Source organism: Sinocyclocheilus rhinocerous, unplaced genomic scaffold (genome assembly GCF_001515625.1).
Source record: "Sinocyclocheilus rhinocerous isolate Xijiao unplaced genomic scaffold, SAMN03320098_v1.1 scaffold3732, whole genome shotgun sequence".
Lineage (NCBI taxonomy): Eukaryota > Metazoa > Chordata > Actinopteri > Cypriniformes > Cyprinidae > Sinocyclocheilus > Sinocyclocheilus rhinocerous.
The window spans coordinates 10,779-20,410 of NW_015644376.1; the positions used below are offsets into that span (position 1 = coordinate 10,779).

Consider the following 9,632-nt stretch of genomic DNA (forward strand, 5'->3'; position numbering starts at 1 on the left):
GTCATATAGGCTAGATGAATACATTTGAAAATTCACATTACACGTCAATGACGTCTGCTTTTACTCATTGCACATGCAAAGTAGTGTTAAGGAGTCTTAAAGGCACAGCAGCCAGAAAAGTAATATAAAAATGTATCAGTTTACGTCATTCTAGGGTCAGAGAAAGAGTGGGAAATGTTAATTAAAAACTCGAAAAATGAAAGAAAAAAATAGCGTTATAAATGAACCTGGAACTGTAAAAAAAAGGCATATGACCCTTTAGACAGAATGAAAGACAAATATGTCTGATAAGCAAGATCCTGTCATGCATTTGCCATACTAATTATTTTGATAAGTTTTCAGAGACATTCTGGCGTGAGAATTTGTAGCACTGTGAGTTCTGGCGCAGCATTCAAGTGGTCGCTTTAATATGTTTATGTAACACTCTAAACAACAATTAAACACAGCTCAAGGCCACATTTCATGGTTGTGTTAATAGCCATCCAGATCAGATCAGGTAAATATTTGATTACGATGGAGATATAGATAAAGCCACAGTTTTAGTGGATCTCAAAAGTATCTTATTTGCATCGTTTTAGTAACACCAACAGAAGGGGAAGACAAAATGTTTGTCATTTCTAATATGAGAACAGGATCTCCAAGAGTGAATATTCTATGTTTATTTGCTCATTTGAAAGGGTCCACTCTTGTTTGTGTGCTTTACTTTTAAGACTTTCTCATATGGAGTCTTACTCCAGTGCTAAAAAAGACACACTGTAGCCATGTTGTATCTGCAAAGCTGTTGAAAACAAACAGATAAGTTACTTTAATCCAAGACAAAGTCAAGATAAGCAACTTTCGAAATCCTGATAAACAATTACAGAACTATGACTCTGAACTGATCTCTACTCTAAAAATAAATACATACATAAAGTAAAAATAACGGTGCAAATCAAATCGCATGACAGCACATATAAAGAAGTATTATACAAGCATGTAAGCAATTAAGTCAAACAAGACATTTAAGGGTGACAGAGACTTGGTGCCCACCGTTGGGATATATGAATGTGATATTGTGAGAGATTTATGATCTTATGTTCCCCCTGATACAGAAGAAATGGGTTGTCAGCTGTTATGAAATCTGCTCAATTACTGGAATGGAGCGGATTTCATAATAGCTGACAACCCATATTCCAATCAATCATCCAACAAAATAAGCTAAAAGAAACCCCAAATATGATGTTTTTATGCTCGAGTCATTTATTATCAGCCACAGGAATGCTTTAGAGAAATATATAATCAGATCAAACAGTTTTAGAATGACTTTTTTAATAAAATTTGAATTCATAAAAAGGAGAAGAAAAAAAAACAGGAAATCAAATATTGTGCTTGAATGTTTTTATTCTTTCAAAGCATCAGTGCAATATTACCATTGTTATCAAACAATGTGTTTTTATAATTCGAAATAATTCATCATTTGAATTTCAATAAGTGCCAATGGTAGATATCGTGGAAATGACAGCATGGTAAGAAACTTTCACAATCCTTTTTTTAAAGTGTAAGGAATGAAATTAAATATTTAGATTTGAAATAATATATTTGGAACAGAAATATATTTGAGTAAAGGTGGCTTAATGAGATACATATTCAAATGCAATCAGGACAGAATATTTACATATCATTTAAATAAATAATTGGCTGCAAAGATAAATAATACTTTCTTTAAAACTCATAATATAAAAAGCAAAGCTATTAAACAAAACTATATTTTAAGAGCATTTTAAAACAAACATAAATTATGATAAAAAGCAACAACAACAACAAAAAATTGTATTATTATTATAGAACAATTATACTTTGTAAATGGAAATGACATGAAAACAATGACAGTTAATTGCAGTGATTTGAAGGCACTTCCTTGGAAAAAATTAATTACTCCAACATCTCTGAAGTTTCTTCGTTTATATCCTCAGGACCTACGACATACAGAATTTAACAGAATTATGTTAAGATTTAATCATATTAAAATTTCCTTTATATTTTAAATCAATACTTTTAGGATTCGGTTACAGTTAGAAAAAAAGTATGAGGAAGACAGCGTACGAAATTAAGTTCCTCAACCAGCTCAACCTGTCATACACAGAAACAATGAACTTCAGACTTGAATTAATTTCTCTCCACTTCAATGGAAATCACTTATTCACATCATAAAAGGCAATTTAACCATTTCTAATTGATTCAGAGGAAAACCAGTCTGAGCAAGAGTAATCATAACCTAATAAAACCACCATAATTCACCAGCCCCATCATTTGACATTCAGATTGGTAATGGATTCTTTCACCTTTCACTAACAGGTTCTTTGAATGTCTCATTCCAGCTGATGATGTCACAGCACAGACTGATTCCAGCGTCACAGTTTGGAGGTGAACTATTTTGAATATGTTTCTAGGAATTAAATGAATAATGTTTGATTCTTTGACACATGAGCTCGGATTGACTTGCCAAGATTGTTATTTAATCACTTTATTACACAATCTAATATACAATTATTTGATCTATCAGAAAAAAATGCATTAGGCAACTGCAACTTGGCAAAAAGGAAAAATATCACAGGACAGGAAGAGTCTGCTAGATCCAAGCTTGTGCATTGCTTTTCTTATCAATTATACAGACATAAATCTGAAATCAGAATCAGTTTCTTTAAGACTTTATACATTTAAATTTCAATTGCCAGAACATGAACTCTTGGAAGACTTTGTTACATCACTTTGTATATAATTACTTCAAAGTGATTAGTTGCACGCATGTTACAATGCAAATTTATGCCTCTCTGGAAGTTCTATTCTGCCTGTGTGAACCGTGCATTAACTGCATGCCTCAGAATGTACCAGATGGCCATGATTAAACTGACAGTATATCTTACTCAATATTTCTTCTAAGGTTTCAGTTAAAGAAACATGCAAAACTTTCCCAACAGCAGGCTTGGCTATCATGTTACAAATCTTGCCGTTTCAGACAATAATAAATACACACAAACACATAATAAATATACAAATAATAGTTTATATACTTATAATTACATGTGTTAAAGCAGCTTTGTACTTACATGCATTTCTATGATTGTGTGCAAAGGGGACTCATAACTAGCCTTGTTAGCAATCGTGCACATCTTTTATAATCTGTTGGGGACAAGACAAAAGAAATGAAAACAAGGAATTTTCGCTTTCACAATGTTAAACAGACATTGACACTCTGGCTTGTGCTGTGTGACATGAAGCACACGTCACCACTTCAAACGCACTGATGAAATTCAGTTTTAAGTGGAGCTCTCATGCCATCACGGGGTGACGTATAGAGTATGAACATGGCTAAGGGTTAGATGGATCCCTGTAAATAGCTTCATCTCTGCCCCAGTAATGTACTTGATGGCCTAAAATGACTGTGTGGGTTCAAGCACCACATGCTTCCACCCTTAATGGTGTTTGTGAAGTCTGAACATCCCATTGCTGTCCTGTTCCAAGCACCGTTGCCGTCATTTTCTCTCAAGGTACTGCCACGTTTCCCTCCATCCCGTTTAAAAGTGACACTGTCAAAGCAGAACTCAAACACTACAAAGTATCTTGAAAGTATACGGCGTGGAAAGGCTTTGGATTCGCCGTTGCCATACATGAAAACGTATCTTGTGTTAAGTTTACTGCAGTTTAGGGAGCATTTATGTCATAAAAATGCTCTGGAAGACAGAAACTCTGATTTACGTATGAATTATTATGCATTTGTCATTCCCAGTGTTCCTCGTGGCTGCCAAATACTCACATACAGCTGGTTGGATTTGCATGTTTACAAAGCCCATCATACGAAATAATATCTCTTCATCATACGCATGCTACTACTTGCAATAATTCATAGATCCTGATTTAGAAGAGAAAAATCCACAGTTTCTAAGGTTGAATTTCACAATTCTTCCTTCTCTACTGAGAACCACAGAGGAGGGTCGGGAAGCAAGTTCACAATAGCTGAACCACTAGTTAGTTAGCTGGCCACTAACACACAAGTGTTTTTACTCAAGAAAAATAAAACAAAACACTTGACCGGCCATTGTCTAGAGGAAACAGGCATCTGTTGTGACCCAAAATATAAATCTGATCATCACTATGGGAAGCTGGTTTGTCTTTTATTTTGTAAAATATAAAATGTAGTACAATTGAAGAAAAGGAGCCTTGATTCGTTTTGACATTTATGCTCTCTATACAGAGTAACACTTTAGCTGCGCCTTTAGATAAGCGTTATTTAATGGAAAACTCTAAATCTCTCCTGAACACTATGAAGTCCATGAGGACTAAGGGTGGAGGAGCATTTTCACTGCGGTGTAACGCCCTGTCAAAACTTTTTATTTTTTACTTCAGAAAAATAGAAACATAGGCAGCATTTCTAAAGTCTCTACAAAATAAACAAGCACAAACATATAAGCAGCATGATACAAAAATCAACTAAGATCATAACATAATTCTAATTTGAAACTACAGGGAAACATTTCATGTCTTTAAAGTGATAGTTCACCCCAAAATGAAGATATATAAAAAATTTTGGGTGAATTATTTCTTAGTTAAAGATATACGTACATGACGGTCTGGAACATTCCCTTGTATTGTGATAAATTCTATGGAAATGTGTCCTGCATTCAGATGGAAACTTGACTGGTCCTGCTTGAAACAACAAAGGTTTCAACCATCAAATTAGCGTTTTATAGATTAATTACTCTGGTGAATGAAATCATTTAGCTTTTAATTTCAAAATGTCTGCTTAAGCATTATGTCTAATCTCACAAATTTGTACAAAGAAAATGGTAAAGTTGCTGTAACTTTTTCACTTGTGCAGAAACCCAGAAGGAGAATTAGCACATGCTAACACTTGACATGCTATCACAAGGGGAGAGACTTAGTGATTCTTATTCTGGCAAAGCTCTTACAAAGTTTCATTGTACGAGCTTCCGGATAACAAATTTGAACAAAGATTCTGCAATGAATAATCATCTTAAAAGTGCTTTTCCAAACAACATTTGGCTGGAGTACAAAGTGTATTTCACAACCCAGAGGCTGTAAAAACAATTTAACTAAGTTAATCTATTGCAGGCTTAACTTATTTGACTGGCCTTATTATGTTTTACAGGATGAAAACTGCTCATTTCTAATGAGACAGATTTCAAATTATGCCTATAATGAGAATAAAAACAGAGGATGTATTCAGAATGGCTACTGAATACTGCACAGTATATATTGCATACTACTTTTTAAAAATAGCAAATGAAACAGTGTTATTCCACAATCATCATTTTAAACAGACTGCTACCTTTTTGTCACATGACCTGGCTACATTTGTCACATGACCTCATCAAGTTACATGCTGCATGCGAGTCAGTGAATGGTGTCTGGTTATTATCTTTTTCGCAACCCAGTTTTGTATAAAAATGGCTTTTATTTTTGGCAGTCAAATTAAATGAGTCAAGAAATAGATATTACGTCTGTTTCACTCCTGACACTGGAAATGGAAGGTCAGGTTGAATGCACTACATTGTAGATTACAATATTCGACAAAGTAAACATGTGGCAAATGTAGCAGGTCATAAGAAAAAGAAATTCCACACACTGTGCATGCACTGTACACTGTACATATTATATACTGCAGCAACAGTAAGAGTAGTATGTTAGTACGCTATTCTAAATACATAGCCACACATCTAGACCTCATCTAGAGGGCTGCTTGAAATATTTAATACTGCAAGAAAGATGAAACATATTGAAATGGGTTTTTGTTTACCTGTAAAATGTTCTATAAATCTGTCTTTCATGCTCATGTCTCTTGGGACAACCTCTGAAACAAAAAGACAAAAAGACAGAGTTAATGTTTTTGCCACCACTGTACCCAGCCTAATCAATAAGACTCAAAGCTAGTAAATATACCCCTTCATCGATACCAAACCAGAAATGTGTTCTTTTAACTCATATAATACTGGATATTAATGAGCAATTTGACCATTCTTAAATAAACTGAAATAAGCAATCGATACTGTGGGTGAACAAAACAGACTCACCAAGTAGCTTCCTCTCAAACTGAAGCAGTTTGAGAAACATAGAAGCTGTTATTGCATTTAGCTTGAGGTTGGTTGGATGGATGAAAATGGGAAAGAGCATTGTATTTTTGTGGAGAAATCTGTCTCTGTCTGGATATATTATCAGATATTCCACTATAATTTGTGTCTTCCCAATCAAAATGCACACATTATTTTTTCTTTTCTTAAAAAAATAATTAATTCTTTCATTAGTGTAATATTTTTGATAGCCTATTGCAATTTTAAAGTCTGTTTTATATGTATAACAAAACAAAACTGAAACTACTCAAGTATCCCTTTGGGTAAGTGTTTAATGAGTTAAAAAACACAAAGCCTCTGCCAAGTGGCAACTATAAAATATGTTGTGTATAAAATACTGAGATTTCTGTTCTGAGTTAATTGTGAGTATTAAAATAGAAACATTACAAAGAGACAACTTTGTACAGTATAACCATTTGCTGTGTATTAATGAATGTGATTTAGCCGGGGAATGATTATGTCATCAGCTTGCATCCAGCTTAGTCACTGAATACACTGTCTAGCACATGGCATGAAGTCATTTGTAAGTCTGCTTACTTTGCTATCTATATAGAGACATACTACTGACTTCTATTGTTATTTAATAAAGACATTCTTCATAAACCATTTATTTTGTTGACAACCTCTCCAAAGGTTTTGCAAAACTGATAACATTACTTCAGTTTGCATCAGCCCACAATTAATGATGAATTTACAGACAGTTTGTTAATAGTCTTGTAAATACTGTTAGCAGTTTGTCAGATCTCAAACTCATAAATGCCCGCAGTGTACAAACATGCAACAACCTCTTGGAAAACTTCCCCTTGTAAGATGATGATATAACCAATTACAGTCATATACGCCATGTGTTTTACTGTGGTGACTACATGCTTGACGTAAGAAAGACGGGCAGCCATTTAAAGCATAGATGTAAAATGCAATCCCAGATTGATAATCCAGCGCTCAGTAAATCTGCTAGAGGCTTGGGGTCCTTGCTAATTATGTACAATCTGTGGCCCGCCCGACCCTGGGACACCATCCCCACATGTAGACCATAGCAGTTCCAGCCTATCGGAGTAAGGTGATTATTGCATGCAAAGTTGTAATGCCTATCAATGTCAGGTCCACAAATCCATGCAGCAGCTAATTTTAACCTGCCTCAGAATGTAGGATAACCAACACCGTGTTATGAATGAGTTCCTCTTTCATTCAAAATACAGTGACTTTCTACCTTTTCGATGTCTACACAGATTCTTCTACTGAGGGCCATTCTTTTCCATTTTTAATAAGAAAATCATGGAGATGATGCACTATTAAACACCCATCAAGATAATTCCAGGTCTATACGCGTGTTGTCGCACCTGAGTCTTACATAAGATGACTAAATGCCTATACTAATGGGCTGTTCTATTCAGAAGGGTACAGTACAGTGCAGTGTGTTGACTGTTTAGATTATATAAAGGTCCATAATCAACTCAGTTTTCAAAACTAGCATGTTTTCACTAGATTAAAATCATTCTCATTGCAAAACTTTAAAGGCAATAAATTCATTCAAAGGTCATCCAGATCAGCAATAGCAGATGTTTATGGGTGTAATTTTTCTTTGGCACACAAATTCTGTGTAACAACACGTCAATCAGTTGTTGTTTTTTTGTTTTTTTTATGACATTTAAATAGAATCAGCACAACCAGAAAACTGGCACTGGCACTGTCAAAATTTCATGAAATTTGTTTTATAATTAAATTAAGTAATGGGGTATCACAGCAGTGAAGAAACCACGTAATAGCACAAAATCAAGTCTTTGTCTGTATTTGAGTATAATAAACTATTCCCAAGAGTAACAGAAATGCTAAAATGCCTCTGAACACATCAAAACACTGGACAGCTTCTAGATGTGACATGGAACATTCAGTAGTTGCTGTTAAATGACACATATTAAGTTCAGCACAAATGGCAACACTCTTTGGAAAATTACACCAATAAGCACGTATTATTCTTCCAGCATGAACAATCTCAAGTACATACAATTTAAAGGCACAAGCATTGTTCAATAATTTCAGCGAAAGATATTTCAATGGAATGTATATATATACATATATATATATATATATATATATATATACACACACACTCATGCGTCTTGTTTTTATACGTCAAGTGCGAAGCTTCTTGAATGTAATACAATCGATTTCGGGTGGGTGGCAAATGTAGACCTCTTTCCCTTAGGGTTTTTTTTTCCTCAAATCGTGGTCAGTTCCTTTGACATTCGCCCCTCCTTTCGTTTCAAATTCATCACAGAAGTTCAGATAACTATAAAAAGTGTCTCAAAACTCCTCTCTGCAGTTTATTAAAAGATTCATAGCTGGCAGAGGGCTGGACGCGTAAATGTTCTTGGAGATATCCATCGCGCCATGTCCCCCCAGGGAAATGATGGGGAACCTCAAGTATCCATATATCCAAATACACTTGCTTAAACGTAGTCGAGCTGTGAAAATTACGCCTGGATGTTTTTGTTCATGGATGGTCGGGTCTTGTGACTGCACTAAGCGCGCTATCCTGGTAAGCCCCGCTTGTTTCCACCTCCCAACTGAAGTTTGCGCTTGGCTTTGTGCTGGTATTACACGCTTAACGCATAAATTCCAAGGTTCTTAGCTTTTGTATGTCATAACAAGCAAACACAGATCAATGGTCTGATTAAAATGATCATTGAGCATTGAAATATTTTATAAATGATCACATTATTTCAACCTGTTCTCACGCCTTATGTAAAGCACTCGAACCTTGATTATTTCTTTAAGCTTCTTAATATTTCTCTGTAGCCAGAGTTTTCCCCACGGGGGTCTGTGAAGGTCCTGCAGGGGTCATGTCCTGGAAATCTGGCCTTCAAGTTTGATATCGAGTTTGTATGTGCGTAATTATGTGTGATGGTAATTACATTTTCCACTTTTGAGGGAAGATCTGAATGAAACTTGGCTTGTATTAATTGCAAAGTACAAAAATAGATTAAAAAAAGAATGGTGGCATTGAATGCAATATTTATATACTACTACTACTACTACTACTACTACTACTAATAATGTACAGCAGTTATTTACTATTAAAACATAAATACAAATGTAGCCTATACATAAATACCAAACAAATGTACATTTGTACAAAAATAAATAAATAACATAAAAACTATACTAACCTTGGCTTATTAATTGCAAATTATATAAATAAGAAAAATTGTTATGAATTTAAATTCTGAAATGCCCTAAGAAAACAAACAATCACAAAAAGTAGACACTTTTTAGGAGAAATTAAAAAGTCTGGGTTGTGGACAATCCTACAATAGTGAAATAATAGTTACAATAATTAAAGTGACAATAGTTTAAAACTGTGATCTACCCATTAACCCTAGACTGATGACATTAATGATCTATCCAGGGGATCCCTGGGTGTATAAAAGTTGTAAACTCCTTCTCTGTTGAATCCATGTAAAAGTACAATGTGAAAAGACAAACAGTTTCACACAGCTCTTGTTG

General features: G+C 34.6%; 1 long non-coding RNA gene across 2 annotated transcripts; it reads right to left on the reverse strand.

Annotated features, from left to right (window-relative positions):
* Window positions 1-1,823: 1,823 nt before the first annotated feature.
* LOC107758265 (uncharacterized) lies at window positions 1,824-5,852 on the reverse strand. Of its 2 annotated transcripts, none has more exons than XR_001642002.1 (4): window positions 5,795-5,852; window positions 4,600-4,680; window positions 3,087-3,159; window positions 1,824-1,955 (listed from the first exon to the last, which is right to left on the reverse strand). It is a non-coding gene; the product is annotated as an uncharacterized LOC107758265 (long non-coding RNA). The 2 variants fall into 2 exon arrangements; XR_001642003.1 differs by having other exon boundaries at window positions 4,600-4,683; window positions 5,795-5,850.
* Window positions 5,853-9,632: the final 3,780 nt, after the last annotated feature.